Source organism: Pteropus medius, unplaced genomic scaffold, assembly GCF_902729225.1.
Source record: "Pteropus medius unplaced genomic scaffold, Ma_sr-lr_union100, whole genome shotgun sequence".
Lineage (NCBI taxonomy): Eukaryota > Metazoa > Chordata > Mammalia > Chiroptera > Pteropodidae > Pteropus > Pteropus medius.
Window position 1 is genome coordinate 755,500 of NW_024354499.1, and position 20,259 is coordinate 775,758.

Consider the following 20,259-nt stretch of genomic DNA (forward strand, 5'->3'; position numbering starts at 1 on the left):
TCTCCTTTGAAAAGCAATTCTTCAAGTGACCGTAAATTAACTATGGTTATTCTCTGGAGAATTTCAAAGGTTCTTTCCTGGAGGTGTGCAGTGGTGGAAAAAAAAGAAAAAAAGAAAAAAAAGAAAAAAAGAAAGAAATTCATTTAAAAATTACACAAACTGAATGTTTTTCAAATGTTAAAGTGAGATTTCAAGGATTCTACCATTATATAATTACTACAAGCGATTGTTCTAGTCCTTTTATACACTATAAAGAATGTATTATATTTAATTATACTCAACAATTGAGCTACAAGGCTGTAAATTTAATTTTATGTTTAAAATAATATAATGGCCCTTTTCACGAAGAGGGTGCCTAAAGCGAAGAAGGAAGACCCCGCCTCTCATAAAGTCGAAACCAAAGTACAGCCTTTGAAGGCAAAGAAAGTAGTGCCGAAAGGCGTCCGCAGCCACAAAAAAAGAGACGATATGCACGTCACCCACCTTCCGGTGGCTCAAGACACTGTGGCTCTGAAGGCAACCCAAATGTCCTCAGAGGAGCATCCCACAGAGAAAGAAGCTTGACCACTATTCTATGGTCAAGTTCCCCCTTATTGCTGAGTCAGCCATGAAGAAGATAGAAGATAACAATACATATGTGTTCATTGTAGATGTTAAGGCCAATAAGCACCAGATCAAAAAGGCTGTGAAGAAGCTCTATGACCTGGACATGGCCAAAGTCAACATCCTGATCAGGCCTGATGGAGTGAAGAAGGCATATGTTCAGCCAGCTCCCCACTATGATGCTTTGGATTCTGCCAACAAAATTGGGATTATCTAAACTGAGTCCAATTGGCTAATTCTAAATATAAAATTTTTCACTGTAAAAAATAAATAAATTAATTAATTAAAATAATGTATTTTTTGTATGGATTATGTGGCATGGTTTTTGCTATTTCACAAGATTCTACGAGATCGACACTACTCTCCCTCTCTCTCCCTCTATCTCTTTCTCCATTTTGTGTAGTGTGATATTAAATGACCTAATAAAACAGAATATTGGGTGCTTTTTCTTTCAATTTATCAAAAAATGTTCCTTGGATAGAGTAACTCACTTTGGACCCTGTGCCAGGTCCCTAGCACATATCTTTCACAAATGGCTTATAAACACCAGTGGAAACATAAAACTGCTGACATTGGCAGAACTTCCAGGAATTATCTTAATTAAGACATACAGTACCAAGAAGGGTTAATATCACTTGAAAGTAAAAGTTTTCATGCCAATAGCAAGACCACTCTGTACTCTACTAGGTCGGCACTATAATCAGGAAAACTGCCTCTAGTGTCCTTGTTTGGAAATGCTATTATCATATATATATTTTTTTCTTTTAACAAGAGTAAACTACTTGGAGATGTCCCCATTTATTCTTGCTTGTACTAACCCCTGATTCCACCAAGGCCATGCTAGTCTAGCATTTAAATGACTAAATTAGTTACTTTATCATCAGTTCACCCTGAAGTCTTTTACATGTTTTTTCTTTACCTCTAACCCACAAGCTATTATTTTGACAGCTATCATTAATGCTGTGTCCTGAGTAACCACACCTGGACTAAGATGGATAGCGAAAGAGCTGAGGACTTTAAAGAAATGGACACCTACACTCATCTTCCTCTCAATTAAGTCAAAACCATGCAAAGCTACTGCACATACAGTGTCCTTTGACAGTGTCATAACATATTAACTGAGATTTTATAAGACACCCCATTCAGAAAGAGGAAAAGAATCCAACTATAAAACAAATAGACCCCAAACATTAGCATCTAGAATTCTATAAATTTGATAAATTATGACTATCTAGTATAAAATTAGAAGAATCAACACGTGGTTAAAATTAAAATACTCCATAATGCTCCACTGAAGAGGAACCTTGCTGATAAATTTAGCAAAAAGAATCTAAATGTCAAGAGACATAAGTTAAAATGGCAGAGTTCAAAATGGCAGAGAAAGTTTTGCCATACATTTTTTAAGTATAGGCTCTCATATGAAGGGTCATGTTGATCTGTTGTGATCAGTTATATGAAACATCATAGTCTGTGGTTGCTCTATAATAGTTAAGTCATTGCCAGCTTTGGACCTACACAGCTTAGTTGCTTTTTTCTGCCAAGTAATGACTATAACTGATTTAAGTGACTTAATTTATACTACAGGAAAGGCATCTAGTGAACATGGCAACAATAGCACCCCAGAACTCAGTAACCTTCATATATGATAAAGAAATAGATCAGTATGTTAAATTTTGATAAAGTAAAAGAACAACCAGCTGCAGAGCCTACAGTAAGAATAAAATTGATGGGAAAGGATGTATGTATGGTATTAATAAGAAATTGCAATTGGGTATTAACTTTACTCTGAAATGTTATACCATAAAACAAAACAAGAATAATTATCTTGGGATTGGAAGACAGGAGGAAGAAAATAAAACACCATATACTATACTCAAGGAATGAGCTCTCTTGAACAAATAACTATGGGGCTGATTGCTCCTAAATGTATTTCTATTTCTAACATTTTTGAGATGCTAACAATGTAATGTCTCTCGATTCTTTCCATAATTTAAATAGAGACATTAAATGAAAATTTATTTATGAACTGTTGTAGAATTATTGTCTATAACTTTTTAAAATAAGAATGCATCCAGGATGGTCTGTTTAGATTTCCTAAAATCTTGGAACATGGACAAAATCGGCCCTTAGGAAAGTATCAAGTTACCTAATTATTCTATGCTTCTGAAACATGTTTCTTAGAAAGTGCCTTAAGATGTGAAATATTTAATTTAATATGAAGTTTACATGTACTTACTGAGTCTAAGGACAAAATTGCTAAGCACGAAAGGCCTAAAAAGATCTCCTTTCCGTTTTCAGAGTCTTTATCAACAATAATTCAGCTGAAGAGAAACATTATCTTATAATAGCGACAATTTTTTTCTATTCATGACAATAGCCTCTTATATTTGGCAAATCTGTCAACCAACGAAAAACACTAATTCTGGATAGCTCGTGTGGTATGTTATTTTTTAAAATATCTTCAGAGACCTTGTTTTTAATGAGAAAACAGAGGGAATGTTTTTTTGACTCTTTTTTGTTGTTAGGCAAAAATATGGGCAAATAAGTAGTTTATTTTTCAGAGGATGTTAATTGAGTTATGTTCAAGCAAAATATAAAAATTCAACTTTGTGGATTATAGAATTCTGAATAATCAAATGTAATTTTTGCTCGGCTCTTTTGGCCTTACACAACTCCAACTTCTATCTGCTCATTGATTCTCTTCTGAACAGTCACTCAAACAAGCAACTTTTGTTGAGCACTCAGATATACTATCACTATAGATTTAAGAGAGCAAATGAACTCTTCTTAGAAAAGACTATAAAGTAGATATATGTATATATGTGTATATATATACACACATATATATATGTGTGTATATATATACACACATATATGAGATCCTTCTGTAGTCTCATAAGCAAAAGTAAATTGACAATTAAAATATTAAAATAAAATTTTCAGCATATAAATATCTTAGAAATAGTGTAGTAAGAACAGAATAGAAAGCAAAGACTTAAGAAATAGTCTTTTTTTTAAACAAAACAAAATTTAGATCGAAGTAACTCTTTTCTTTATCTTTTCAGCTTTGTAGCTTTTGCCAAAATACTCAAAAATAGAACTTATAAGAAACATTCATAAGAACTATTTTGCTGAAAGATAGCATGATGATGATGATGATGATGATGAAGATGATAGGTTTTAAAAAGCCAGGCTAACCAACAAATTTTTTTAATTCTACAGATGCCAAAAATTAAATATGAACTGTAGTAGTCTGCTAGGACTGCCATAACATTGAACCACAAAATGAGTGACTTAAACAACAGAAATTTATTTCTTCATAGTTCTGAAGCATGAAAGTCCATGATTAGGTGTTGGTAGCGTTGGTTTCTACTAAGCTCTTTCTCCTTAGATTATGACTGTCTTCTGGTGTCTTCACATGGTCTTTTCTCTGTATGTATTCATGTCCTAATCTTCTCTTTTTATAAGGACATCAGACACATTGGATTAGAGCCCACCCTAAAGATCCTATCTCCACTGTCACATTCTGTGGACTAGGGAGCTAAGGCTTTAACAATTAATATTGTGGGGGAGAAGGGCGGGGAAATACTTCAGCTCATAGCCTGGTTTAAGCTGAACCATGAGTTTGGGGATTATAAGTGTTAGAGACATACTTGTATTTAAGAAATAAGAAAAACTTTATAGGTACAGAGTGATTCAACTTTAAAACAAACAATTTTTAAATCTGCTTTCAACCACTTATTATTTGGTGTTGTAATTTAACCTATGTTTATTTTAGTTCAAAACAATGTGCTTCCAATAAAAAGAATCAGATTTCTTTTACTCATTCCTTATTAAATGGTTCTGGGCACAATGGCAACCCGAGATTTCTATTGAAATCCTCATCATCTTCATCATTATCATCATCATTATTGTCATCAAGCTAAGCACTTCTTCATGTCAGACATTCTGCTATACACATTACACACACTGTCTCATTTAATCTCTATAATAATCTTATGGGTTAAGTACAATTACTATTCCCTATTATGGATGAGGAAGCTAAGATTTAAAGTTAAATTATTGCATGAACACATAAAATGAGTAAATGCTGAAAGCTTGCTTGTTGTTCGTTCACGTCAGTTGAAATCTCTATGTAGGACTATTTCTCATGACTGTCATAATAACCATATAAAGAGAAACCATATCAGCAGTCAGAACTAAGGATATTGGTATATGAATAGCCACATATACCAATGTGGCTATTCAATGTGGCAATTCTTAGGAAACATCTAAGAATTTCTGCAAGATACAGACTACACCGAAGCGAATCCAGTTCTGACCCATATGTGAAAGAGCATATGGCCTAAGAAAAGGGAGGAAGAGTTTCAGGCAGAATATTCCAAATATTTTCCGGAATTAGGAAAACTGGAGGCAAAGGATCAATCCAGTAGTGAGCAAGGAGCTTGCCACAGTGTTTACTGCCCAGCCCAACTCACGTTCTTCGCTGATGACCAAATGAGGGAGAAGAAAAAGGCAAGCAGGGAAGACAGCATTTAAAAGAGAGACAATTTATGATGGTTTTAACATTTTGAAAGTCCCCAAAGACTCTAATCTGGCATCAAGAAACAAAATCCAACTGTAGATTCTTTGAAGTAAAATAAAATATAAAATTAAATTAAATTAATAAATAAAATAAAATAAAATAAAATAAATAGCAATAATCTCTATGCCCCAAATAAAAAACCATTTAGTAAATATGCTACATGTTCATTGGACTTCTAAGTAGCCATTAAAATTACGAGCTACAAGATTATTTTAAAATATGGAAATGATCCAAGATAAAAATTTTCAGGTGAAATATTTATTATAAAATATATTTCGATAGTGTAGGATTTTAAGTTTGTAAACAAAATGTTAATATACCTAACACAGAAAAAAGATTGAAAATAATTGCCATCGAATAGTACTGCATGTTCTTATAGTAAACTTTTTGCTTTTAATCTTGTACCTTATATTTTACAAATAAAATAAAAAGATATTTTATATTTTGTAATAAAATTACATTATTTTCAAAAAATATAAAGAGAATGGAAGGCAGTTCACATTGAAAAAGCTTATTAAAAGCTAGATGAAAAAATTTGCTCAGAATTAGAGAAGTACACTATTATACCAGAAAAGTTATGACAGACTGTTCATGGAAAAGAGAATAAATCAAGGAGAATACCATCTCTTCCAAGGCTTCAGAAAAAGCAGAGATGCTTAACTCAGAGTCCTCTTAATGTGCTATTTGAAAGTGTAAGAATTTACTCAACTGAGAGAAAAAGTTCACTAATTCAAAACAAAGACTCTCAACTCTTGACAGGGCAAAATAAACTAGAGAACTATTTTAAAATAGTGATTCCCTCAGCCCATCTCAAATCAATTAAATAAGACTCTCTGGGGTGAGAACCAAACTATATATATATATACATTTTTTTTTTTAAGTTTTGCAGGTGAATCTATTGTGCAACCAGGATTGTGGACAACTAATTTAACTCTCAACAATCATTTGGTTAAATAGAGAAAGAGCAAATATTAACTTTGACTTTTTTCTCCTCTCCTCTCCTCTCCTCTCCTCTTTTCTTCTCTTCCTCTCTCTCTGTCTCTCTCTCTCCTCTCTCTATTATTAGAGTAATATTGGTTTACAACATTGCATAAGTTTCGGATGTGCCACATTATAATTCAAGATACACTATAGTCTGTATACATCACCAAAAGTCTAGTTTCTACCCTTCACCATAGATTTGATCCCCTTACCTGTTTCACTCTCTCTCGCCCCTCCCCCCATTCCTCTGGTAACTACCAATCTGTTGAACTTTGACACATTCTTGATCAAGAATTGATGAACTACAAAGAATTGTTGAATACATTTTAATGTTTTAATGTAACTTCTCGTGTGATAAGAAATTTTTGTCTTACTAACGCCTATGCAATGCCATCATCAACCACTTACAGTCATATAAGGATTAAATAGAATACTAGTGCCATTTAGAGGTGATCACAGGAAGGAAATAAATAAACCTCAGAGGAAAGAGTGTCTTCTAGCCCTAGAGTGGATTTGTACCCCACTATGTGCTCTCAAAGCTCCTGTCAGTATCTCTATTTACTTGTGTTGTGTATATATCTCACCTTGTGCTCTTTTAAGCATAAGGTGAGCTTTCTCTATCTTTTTATTATCAAAATTTGTCATAAAGTAGCTTAGAAAGTATTTGTTGTATTTGTTGATTGAACAAAGAGATGAAGTGTCAGGAATTATTATTATTTTTACTATATTTCTTTCAATACTATGACTCTAGAATTCTGTGGTAACTATTCTCGGTTTTTCAAAACTCCCTGTTTTTCCTCTATAATTCTATAAGGTCATTTGATATCGGCCAACCTTCCTGGTCACTCTGTAAAGCTGTAAACAATTCTTGAATATGTTACAACATTGTCTTCGAACGGGCATAAGAATTTTAAAAGTTATCAACAGCATTTATCAGGGCACATGGTAAGCTATGTTGCTGTTTATTTGCTTCACAATTCCTTTAACTTAATAAATACCATGTTACTTGTGGATGTCAAACTAGACTGTTGGGAGCAAAAATAACTGTGGTAAACAAATATAACATGTTTAGGTAGGTGACTCATGTATTACATGGTCTGGACTTCCTCGATTAATGAAAAAAAGTTTGGAGGCAAATGGCTTAGGTACAAATTCACTGTGTTTTGGGCTGACCATTACCATTCTTCCTTGAATCCATTCATCCTCAAAGATGTCAGCTGAAGTTCAAACATTGCAGCCCTCTTGTGGGGTAAACCAATTCCATGAAACTTTAAAGCTTAAGATATGGCACAATCCGTGTGCCAGGTGGACAATGGATCATTTTACGCAAGGGGTCAACAATCAGAAATTTCAGTGGAGAGGAAGGATGTGCTATCCTAGAAAACATCTGCAATCTTTGTTTATACACACTAAGTGACACTGATTTAAAGGACTGGGTAATCGAAAGATCAGGCATTGTGATTTTTTTAAAAACCATAGTAGTTCTAATTAATCATTTCAATGAAGAAAATATGAAATGCATTTTACAAGATGCTGTATGGTCTGCCGGTCTAAACAGAGTATTTTAACATCAGACTTAAAATACTTGTCATAGAAAGTTTGTGCTTGTCCCATTGCAAATAATTATCTGAGATTTCAATTTTTAAAAAGGTTTGTTGAGCATAAAAATGTATGTAAGTATGCTTCACATATTCTTCTTTTTTCCCCTTTGTTCAGTTCTTTTTCTCACTCTAAGAATTTTGATGTAACCAAGTTAAACAAAGTTAAAAATCTTAAAACTTGAAAGCAAGCAACGATATTCAATAATCTTTATTTTGGCTTCTTCTCTACCAAGCAACTCAAATTATATCGATGATTTCATTGCTGATATTGAATAACAGAAAAAGCTTTATTATAGCTTGCATATTAATAGAGAAAAGACCTAATGACTATGCTTCAAGACATGGTACCATGTGCATCAATCAATGCATGTCTTTTTTTTTTTAATAACAGCAAGTTCTAATGATTCTTCATTAAAATTATTAATTTTTATTTGATGAGTAACTATTATTCGTTGATAGATAATTAGGACTATTTACACCACAGAATTATCATATATATCTTTCTAGATTCAGGAAACTGTCAGCTAGATATTAGAATACACCAAGCACACTGCAAATGTGTCAAAAAATCACTACAAAGATTTTTAAATGTCCCCCATATATATAGTTGTATATAAGTGTTTGGGTGAACCTTTGCCACTGGAAATCATGGTAAAAATTAACCAAGTAATGAAAATATTAATATATTTCCTTGAGAGGTCATGTCAACTAAATTGATATAGAATGAACTGCTGGTGCTTTTACAATAGTTCAAGTTCATATCTTCTTTATGTCTAAATATTACCTTTTGTACCTTTCCAATACTAAAATTCAAGAACCTTTTATTATAACAAAAATGTAGATGATAAATTTTTTAAAAGGGAGCATAATAACTAAAGTTATTTACCTTTAGCTATTGGTAGAGGAAATGAACCAAATATGTTTACTTACCAACACCTGTCAGTACTTCAAGGAATTCATGACTTTTCTTGGGATTTTGTGACCCTTCTTAGACCAAGACTCTGAGTCCACACCATTATTGAAGAAAAATTGATAATATTCTTATGTTTCTGGTAGTCATAGATTATAAATTGTGTTTTTCTCTATTGTTTTATTATTAAGTTTTTCAAAAAAAATACAGAAAAGTTGACATAATTTTTCTATGACCACACTTAACCTACCCACATTGGATTATTTTTAAAAGCTGTGAAATGGGCCATCTATCTTTTTTATGTAAGTAACATTATTGAAATAGAAAAATGCATGTTCATAGACTTTTAATTATATCTGGCAATTGGGCATAGAATTGAATAAAGTAATAAAAGACTATTTATATTAAAGGAGGATGGAGAGCAATTTATTAGCAACATATAGCTTAATTAGGGATGGATCTATATTATGGTGGTAGAAAGATTCAGATACAATTTAAAATAATATTCAGTTGAATGAACCATCACTGAGATATTGAGATAAAGGAAACAAAAACATTTTTATGTCTCATCAAATTGTGGCAAAATGTGGATAGAATAGTGACAATAAATTTAGCTGCAAATCACTGTTTCAATGCAGTGTTTTCCAAAGTGTAGGAGGCATATTGCTAGTCTTATTGGCTTCTACACTAAATAACATGAGTTTATTTGAAGAAAACTTTGTAAAATAATAGCATAAATGTAACAACACAGGTTATGGTGAAAATTATAAAGGTAGTTGTCAAATGCCTAAACTAAGAGAAATATGATTTTAATATTCGTTAGTACACAGCCAATGAGAAGACATCACATGTGATGCAGCCTTTCAAAGTTTTGTAGGTACCACCCTTCTCTACTTATTAGAAACTGATTTCCAGGCTTCTCTTGTCTAAAATTTAAATATGTTCCCACAGATTTTGTTCACAATTGAAAACTTTAAAAATAAACAGGAGTCCCACTTCCTCAAAAACCCTCAATCTATTGAATGAAATATTTTTACTTACAAAGAAAAATGGGGCAAAGAATTTTAATTCCCTACCTAACTCAATGAAAGTCTGTAATTTGAAAATCATCTTCTATAACATAATAAATTCCCATCACAAACAAATAGTGTTATTTCTAAGCAATAAAAACAGCAGGTGGATAAATATAGGTTGTGATTACTTAGAATATAAAGTTAGGACTGTATCATCAAAAGTCTAAAATTATTGGCACTTGATTCCCCTGCAGACTATAGGCGTAAATTTTTTCATCTATCATCATGCCACAATAGTCTTTATAGCAAACGTAGAGTCTTGAATAGGTGACTAGTTCATCATATTCTGCAGTGTGAACCATTTGAAGACAGATTTCCTCGATGAATGAGTTGAATGAAAGATTAACTTCAACCACAGAAGTTTTGAATGTTCATTTTATTCCAGCATTTTTATACTGTCTAAATAATTCATATTCCCTCCCTACGCACACCCTCCTTTCTGCTTTCATAATCTTCCAGGGTGGGGAGGGGGAAGAGAGTAGTCGGCAGGAGCAAAGAAAGTATCTGATTTCGTTTGGTAGAACTGCACCATGCTAAATATATTTACACACACACACACACACACACACACACACACACACACACATGCACACACACACACACCACATACGAGAAAAACGACTTTCCAAAATCCAATTATAATTCAACTATTACAATGTTCTGTTTTTTTTTTATTATACTAAACTCTGTTTTTAAAATAACAAACAGATTTCTATATGGGATTGTAAACCATTTCAAATACTTTTTTTTACACATTTTATTATAGGTTTCGATCTTTATAAATATCACAGTGGTTATACTAGAATAACTGAGGCCCATCCTTTTATTGTGGAGAGAATATTTAGAGTTAATCTCAAGTATTTTATAGTTAGAGACAAACTAGGATCACACTTTCTTCTTGCATATACTTTAATACAGCTCAGTAGGCCCTAGGATCAAAGTAAAGGTCAGATTTTTCTAACTCATATACAGAACTTATATTTTTTAACACTTCTAACAATTTTTAATAATTTTCCACTGAATTAAAAATTTTAATTTTAATCTAATCCCTCAGTTAAGATAATATTAACCATACTAACCTTTAGCACCATGATATGGATGCTAACGGACTATGGCTAATAGGCGAGAGTTTAAGTAGCCCTACAATTACTTTGTTCAACATAGATTGAATCTCAGTAACAGGAAGGAATACGAGATTAACAGAAAGATTTGAATATTTAAGAAAAATTTGGAACTAAGTGGTAAATAATCAATGTATGTTCGCTGTCATTTTAGTTACGATAGTCACCAGAAACCTAGAATTCTGTTGTAATTGCAAGACCATCCATCACAGCCATATAGACCAGATGTCATTTTTAGCTGGACAAAAAAGAGTCCCAATCAAAATGTTTTAGGCTTCTAGTGAATTTTTGAAATTAATATAATTCATTAAGAGCCTGTGGAAATTATCTAGACAGACGAAGGACAGGAAACCAAACTACGAGCATCACTAGACTATCTCCCCATTTGCAGATCCCTAACTAGGAACCCCTATTCCAATCCAATTTGATGAAAAGAAGGGGGCTTAACTTAATGTTAAATAAAACACACTTCTCCTCAAATTTCATGCCCATACAATTTGTTCTTTAAAATGACAGTCTGGTAGGAAAAAAAAATACAATTTATTTTGTTCTGAGTTTTGATCTAGCCAATGCTCTTTATTTTGTTAAATGTTCAGATAAAACTAAGAGAGAAAGTCAGTGTATTATCTTGATGCCAAATACTCAATTATCCCAAATATCAGATAGAAACTCCCTCTATTTTTGATAACCAAATCTACCAAGTCTCTTCCAAGTATTCATCCTGACACTTGGGATCTAGATCCAATTTCACTTATTCCCTTGGGAATCTTGCACCATTGACTACTTTCTCATCCTGTCACTTATCTGAATTTTCATACTCTTCTTTTCTACTTCATTCTTTCCATTAATATTTAAGCAAATTCAAAAGTCTCTTTCAATCTTTAAAAAAAAAAAAAAAATCTTCCTTTGAAACCTCTCCGCTGGCTTTTTTGCTCATCTCTCTGCAATTCCTTCTGCTGATGTATCTTCTTCATGAACTTAAATGCTGGTGCCCAGAAAGGAAGATTCTTTATTTTCTTCTAATATTACTTCACGTTCTCTCCAAAAGTGATCTTCATATCCATGACTTCTTCACCTGTTTCTATACGAGCATATTTAAAGTATGTTATTTCTGATGTTGTTACAAATTGGTGTCCCCAGAAGCAGACCCCAGGACAAGAATTTTAATGTTAAGTAGTTTATTTTGGAAATAGTCACAGGAAACACCAGTAAAGGAGTGCGGAAGTGAGATAGGGAAGGAAACCAGTCAAGAGTGTGTTATCAGCCAGTTACCACTATAAGCTATTGGAACTCCATCCCACAGGGTAATGCTGAAACACGGTGTCTAAGAGCTCAGAGACAAATAGGCCCAGCATGGTAATGTCCCCAGACGGCCCTTAGAAAATTTTTTAACAAGTCTTTTTTTCAGTCTGAATATAATATAGGTTATGTTTATATGCGGTAACTTCGAATATATTGTATTTCTGTCTCTCTATGAATATATACATATATACACATATATATACATATATATACATATGTATATATGTATATGTATATATGTATATATATATATGTGTGTGTATATATATATAACTGATTCATCTTGATGAAAGAAGAAAGTTTAATGTTTATTGGACTTCAATAATAGATTATTATTATTATGTGCCACATGGCTTATCAGACAGATCTATACACTTTGAAACTGTATTGGGAACATATTGCAACCTCCTTTTAACAGACAGCTTATTTGCTCTGCTTATTTAAGAATATATCCCTGTTCTTGGTCCATCCTCTTGTCTCCTGCTTCATAGGCAGCAAAGCTTCCTTTTTACACTATCTCACAGTTTCTTTTCTTTTGAATGATCTTCCCAGAGCACCTTGTCATCTTACCTTTTCTGCTTAATCCCTCGGCCAGTGACAACTAAGTGCACAAGTGTTCCCTGATTATGTAATCAGTTCTACGAAACCATTGTAAACACTAATAAAATTAACTAAATGAGGTGGGGGGATATGGCATATGTTAGAGATAATAATATTGTGATAAGCCTAGAGTAGAAAGTAAGGGAAGCCTGAAAGATCGTGCCTTATATTAAGAAAGAGATAAAATCATTCGACCCTCCAAAAGATCACAGCCACACGTTATTAATCCGGGAAGCATGCTGTGTGAGTAGTAGCATCCAGTGCATTGCTTTTGTGAGTAGGCTATATTATTAAACTTCTTATGTAAGAATACCTGCTCTACCAATTTGCTAGTTTGCATTCTTAAAATGAAGGAATAATAATAGTACCTTGTGTTGTTATATAGATTAAATGAGATGTTCATTGAAAGCATCAAACGCAGTGCCTGGCATATAGTGAGCACTCAATAAATGTAGGCTATTATGATTAAATAGATACAGTCAGCATCTGCTGGCCATGTCCCGTATGTGACTGACCTCAAAGCCTTAAGTAGACACTTAAGGTCTTACTTCTAAGATTAAATATCACCTATGAAAGCAGAAATCTGCTATTAGCAATTTAAAAAAATTGTTTAAGTAACAATATTCAACTTGCTTTAAATAAGTCATGTAATAGTTCTTTTAATAAAGTAGTAAGTATGTTATTTATAAGTATGAACACAAATAGACATAGGCATATACACACATACATACACACGTTTGTGCATTGTTTAACCATAGGTGGACCTCTCAGGCGATATGCCACCTCTGAAACCTCAGCACATTTAGGCTGTAAATGCAGGAGTTGGGCACTGCAGGTACTCCCCATTGTGAATTATGGTTTATACAATAATTTGCTCAGCTGAGTAGCAGTCTAATGATTTGCAATCAGTAATGCTTTCTCCTGATTCAGCTGATGTCTCAGCTTCTTTACAGTATTCATTAAGTAATTTTTTTATATTTATGTTCTACTCCTGTACTTTATTTTCTAGCACAGTGGTTAACATGTAGGAAATCCCTGACAGCTAAGTTTAATCACCACAAAGAAGAGACTCAGTTCATTACATGTTTGTTTATATTTAGTTATTTGAAAATTGCCTGGAACTGAATAATGCATCCTGAGCCAATTTGTTGTGTCATTGTTGTGGTTGTGGTTGTAGCAAAGCGGGTATAGTGTGAAGGGTTTCAGGATCAAAGCAGTGGCAGCAACTGGCAAGGAGGAGAGGCTGAGATCAGATTAGAATTGCCTGTCACAGCAGCCAGACAGGAAAAGTAAACAACTGAAAGAAATTAATTTATCTTAGTAGATTTTGAAACTATCCATTCAGTACAGACAAAAGGCATCACTAGTGACTAGCAAACAGCTGGTGAGAGGAATGGATGCTCTAGAAATAGGACATAGGCCGTAGTCTGACTCTTGAATGGAAGTAGTGGCCAAAGAAATGGCTTTAATGGGGACATCGCGTTTCCAAATTATACTGAAAGTAAATCAGATTGTTTCTAAAATGAACGTGTATTATTTTCTCATTACTCCTGAACTTGGGACATGCTGCTGCTTTGCAAAGTCTTCACCTTCACCCTCTTATGCATCTTGGCCACAGGTCTAGATTGTTTAGGATGTGCTGTGTTTTATTTTGCCAGGGATAATTCTATCATCTTAACTCTCCTGGATCACAGGACATCAACCACACCAAGAGGAGCAGTCAAACAGTGAGTCCATTCCATTAAAAACCTCCAGAAGGTACTGATCAACTTGTTAAAAATACTACCTGGAACTCACTCGTCATTAAAAAAGGATTCTGGGACAGCTCGGTTTTTCATTCTGACCTTGCAAAAATGTTTAAGACATCTCAAATCTCTGCTTCATCTCTCACCCGTTTCAAAATTATGTCTTTGCTCTTGGTCTCAGCATTAGAATTTTCTCCCAAGCATCTCCCTGGGTTGCTCTGTCTCACAGCAGGTGCATATGCTAACAGCCCCTGCTGTCGCTGATACCATCATTTTTCACCTTATTGCTTTGATTTATTAGTGTTTCGAGTTTGAATTTGGAATCTATTGTTTATTCCGTTGCATACTAATGAGGCTTTCTGCCTCAAAGGTGTGTGGCAGCCCCCTTTTCCCAACTTCTTATATTATTTATGTAAAGCTGATTTATATTAGCTGATTTTGTATGCAATGACCTCTCTCCTTTTCTCTTTCTCTTGCCATCCTTATGTTTTTAACTTTCTGCTGCTACAATTAAGAAAAATTTTTCACAAGAAAATCTAAATTTGAAAGCATGCTCTCATAATTTTTCCTTTATCATTATATTTTCTATGAACTACTACATTCATTTTTGCACAATATTTTACTTAGCATGTATAGTGTTCTAACCACTGGGCTGTGTTTGAAGTCTGCAAGTGAAAACAATATATGCTGCTGAGGTGCTAACAGTTCAGCAATGATGTAGTCAAAAAACTGGACACATTCTACGATAGGATAAATCATAGAATGTGGCAGCTGAAATGTAATATATAAAAAAGCGAAAGCTACACTCCTTAGTAAAGTCAGGGAAGGCTTCACAGAAGAGGTGATACTACCTGACTTTTGAAAGACAAACAGGAGTTAACTAAATGCATCCAAGACTGAAGATATTGCTAAGCAGAGTCAAAGACAATGGAGCACATTTGGACATTGTAAGTAATTGGTGTAGTAGTGTATGAGTTGAGCAATATTAGATTCAGCTGGGAAGTCTGGAAACTGATTATGAAGAATCTTGTATTCAATCCTATAAAGATTAGACTTTTCTCAATAACTTGAGTACTAAAAGATTCACTTACGGAGAAAGTTAAAAATATGTATTCCCAGAACTTACTTCTCCCAAAATTCTAGCTCAATAGCCTGAGGTGGGCACTGGGATTCTGTTCTGCATTTCTAAAAAAAATCCCCCTATGTGATTCTTGGACCATGCCACAAAGAGAAGTCTTTGAAGAAATGTGAGCAAGCAAGGTGGTTACATAATCAGAATTGCATGTCTAATACTTTGGTAATATTATAGAGAATGCCAAAACAACTATTTGGTCAAGTCATTCAAACTACTGATCAGTGCAGTAAAAATATTTGCCAAATTCATTGGCCAATTCAGTCTGAAAGGTGACCCAATGATCTGACTTGGAACCATTTTAAAGTATTTCTCTGAGCTTATCATTTTACAAAATGGTGTTATTGTTTGTCTTTGGACTTCCTTCAATAACACGGATCCATCTTCAAATTTTGGTGGCTTATGTTCCAGAGATTATCCTTGGGTGACCTTCAAGTTTCATAGCCTCCATATTTATGTTAATTAAAATCAAGCATTCAGTGTTAGAAACAGTTTGCTTGAGCTCCTATTTGTAATAATTAAGGTAAATTTGTAAATATAGTGAATTCGTACAAACGTATAAGCTGGTAAACCCAGTAACTTTTACTGATTTTTTAAAATACTCTCTGATTTTTAAAAATATATCTGATATATCTGATTTTTTAAAATACTCTCTGACCTGATCTGATGAAATGGTAGCTTTATTAAACTTAGTTATATCTGAAAGTATTGTTAGTATCTCACTACATATCCCAAATATTCAAATTTTTCCATGCCATCAAACATTTTTTTTCCATGCAGTTGGAAATAAAAATATGACTTCTTTACTAAGAGGATTCATCTCAGTATCTATAGATCCTGAGAATCCTACAGTAAGATTCTCAAAGTTTGGAATGAGAACCCCAGCCCATGGGTTTTTAGGACTCTTTCAGACTACGTTATCCTTTCCCTTCCGATTTACCTCTGCAAGGCTGGATTTTCTCTATATAGTTCAACGAAGACGACATATCCAGCAGATGGAATGCAGAAGATTGATATAAGAATTCAGCTGTCTTCTATTAGGCAAAACATTAAAGGGATTTTCAAAAATGTAAAACAATGCTATTTTTCACTATTTTGTTTGGAAATGTAAATTTTAAAAATAAAATACATTGTATAATTATATACTGTTTATTCTCATTTTAAATAAAATAGTATATTTTTTGAAATTTTCTCAGTTTTAATTTCTAATACGGTAAATATTGATAGCTATAGACCATATAAATCAAAGCTCATTGGGGTCCTTAATAATTTTAAGGGTATAAAGAGGTCCTGAAATAAAAAAAGTTTGAGAAACACCAGCCTGTATAAAAAGGGGAAGATTCATGAAAACATAATATGTTTGGTAGTATTCAGTTCATTTGTGAAATTTAATTTTGATTTGTTCTTTCTTGAATCAAATTCTCTATACTTCACTTCTAAAGACTATATCCAGTGTAAAACCAAAAAAAAAATTTTTTTTCTAACAGTAACAATAACCGGTAAAAAAAGAAGTTGATCAAAAAATCCCCAACCCTCAAAACAAACTGTTCTTTTCCTGCAGGAAAAGAGTGTGTGTGTGTGTGTGTGTGTGTGTGTGTGTGTGTGTGTGTGTGTAGGACAGAGGGATGAGAGTCTGGAAGGGTTGGGGCAGGGAAAAATTAGATTTCCCAAGCTTCCTAAAAAATAAATATTTTATTGCTCTATGTGGCCATATCAGGCCATGCGCCCTCTTAAGGGCACTTCCTGCTCTGTGCTCTTATAAAATTTTTTCCAATATTGCTACATATTGCTTTCTAGAGTTTCTTCTAAAAGAATATCTTTCTTTTTACAGTTGTTTTAGAAGATATATTGGCATACATATATATATGTATATATATTTCCATCCAACTTTTATTTTATTTCCTGATTTAATTTCTAATGTTTTAATATTCCTTTTCAACATTTCTCAACTCTCGCTAGAGTTTACCTTTCAATTTACATGTGCAGATTTAATTAATACACTAGTGCAGATTTAACTAATGCACTATCGTTTATTCTGTCCTGCAGATCATTAATGAAGACATTAAATTAGACTGGACAAAATACCAGGCCTTCAAGCTCTGCACTAGAAACCTCCCTTCCCCATAATATATTGTCATTTATGGTTGCTCTGTTTCATTTATTATTACATTTCAATACATACAACAGTGCTCATATACAATCCAATTTGAATTAAATTTACAAGTAAGAGTTTGTGAGGCCTTACATAAAATCATTCGCTAAAGTCAAGACATATCACCTACATCTTTCTAGGGAAATCTGTTTCTTTGCTAATTTTGTAACTCTTCTCCTTCCCAGAACCCTGAGTCCCCTCTATACCACCTTCTGCCACCACCCAAACTCTCCTCTTGGCGAGAATGATCTGTTTAGTCTGTTTGGTATTGTCCAGAGTTATATCATCCTCAAGTTGTTTGGATATGAGTTTCCTTTCATGCTTGCAAACCTAAGCTTTCTGAACCCAAAACATTGCCTTTTCTTGCTAAAGGACTAGGGCTTGTTTCTCTTATTCATTTTCTTTTCATATAAGTATCCGAATTTTTTTACTCACCTTGGGATTATTCTATGGTACCCTTGGTTAGAATCTTGCACCCTCAGCACCTTATTCATCATCCTTTCCAGATTTATTCTGTGCCTCATGGGGCTTTCTTTTTCATTAACTTATTTTTTAATTATAGCTGACTTACAGTATTATATTAGTTTCAGGTGTACAACATAATGATTAGACATTTATATGCCTTACGAAGTGATCACGATAAATCCAGTAACCATCTGACACCATACATAGTTATTATAATATTATTGACTATATTCCCTATGCTGTACTTTATTTACATCCTCATGACTTATTCTATAATTGGCAGTTTGTACTTCTTAGTCCACTTCACCTTTTTCATACATCCCCCACCCCACTCCCATCTGGCAACCATCAGTTTGTTGTCTGTATCTATGAGTTTGTTTCTGTTTTGTTTTGATTGTTCACTTGTTTTGTTTTTTAGATTCTACATATAAGTGAAATAATATGGTATTTTTCTTTCTCTGTCTTACTTATTTCCCTTAACATAATGCCTTCTAGATCTATCCATGTTCCACATGGCAAGATTTCATTCTTTTTATGGCTGAGTAATATTTTATTTTATATATGTGTATATATATATATATATATATATATATATATATATATATATATATATATATAAATTTCAAAAACATGTATTCACATATTCTTTATCCATTCATATATCAATAGATACCTAAGATGATCCCATACCTTAGCTATTGTAAACAATGCTGCAGTGGACATAGGGATGCATATATCTTTTCAAATTTGTGTTTTGGATTTCTTTAGATAAATATCCATGAGTGATGGGTCATATGTTAGTTCTATTTTTCAGTTTTTGAGGAATCTCCATACTGTTTTCTTGATAGTACAGTGTCCTGTGTCAGAAATTGCCACATAGGTAGAGATATCTGATTTTTAAGAATAATTTAAAATTCGGTCTATAAGCCTCATTACTTAACTTGAGAGTTAAAATCCCTAAGCTAGGTCCTGTCTTCTTGTTAGGAAATGAGGCAATAAGTTAGGTAAATAGTTATGGAGAAATATAATCTACTCTCAATTGATAGGGCAAGAAAGCTATTTCCCTATGCCTAATCTCTGCTCATAAAAGAAGGAGGGAGGTGATAGTATGGCAGAATTAGGGCAAAGTTGTGGGTCAGCTCTAACATAGATAAGTTTATTTTAAAGAACTTCACAATAACATCATTTAGGTAAATTTTGGCATCATCTTCTAAAATGAAAATATCCCTTCAAAAAAGGTATGAGAACAGATTGACTAGAGGTAATTATAAATGAGTGCCCTGACTCCCTGGAAAGAGTTGTATACCAAAGGAACAGGGAAAGCAAATGAGCAAACGAAGAGCTGAGAGGGTAAGATGTGGGAAGGGGAAGGGTGGTAGCTGGGGATCAAGACACGGTTCTGCAAAACCTAGTGTCCTGAGCAGTAACATCCCAGAAGTTCTTTGGAGAAGTTATTTGGGGAAAGTTGAATAACTTGAAAAAAATGAACAAAGATTAAGATGGTAAAGCAAACTGATCCCCAATGCTAGTCAGCAGAATATTATAGGGGACATTCTTTACTTATTCATCATTTATCCATCCATCTACCTAACTGTATATTTAAGCACATTTTAGGCATCAGGTACAATGCCAGAGGCAAGAAAGGATACAAAGTTGATACAAATAAATCAGACTTTGCCCTTAAGTAGTTCATAATATAATGTCATTTTTTTCCAGACAGTTGAGCAGAGAGAATAGTGTTCAGGACATGGACGCAGTTTCAGAAAACTGAGAATCAATTACCCAGGGGTCTGGAGAATTGAACACTCTGTCTGTTCTTCAGTACAGATGATAGGAAGGAGGAAGGTGGAAAGGGGGCATCAGTGAGAGTGTTGCCTCATGAAAACTTTGCCAGTTGGCCTGACACATGAAATCCAACCTCTTCTCTGTTTGGAAGTAATCCAACTCTGCTTCAGGTCTTAGTTGAGCAAGAACAAAAGGAATAATGCC

At 33.5% G+C, this 20,259-nt stretch overlaps 1 pseudogene; it reads left to right on the forward strand.

The window, feature by feature from the left end:
• Positions 1 to 330: 330 nt before the first annotated feature.
• LOC120594473 (60S ribosomal protein L23a-like) lies at positions 331 to 820 on the forward strand (annotated as a pseudogene).
• Positions 821 to 20,259: the final 19,439 nt, after the last annotated feature.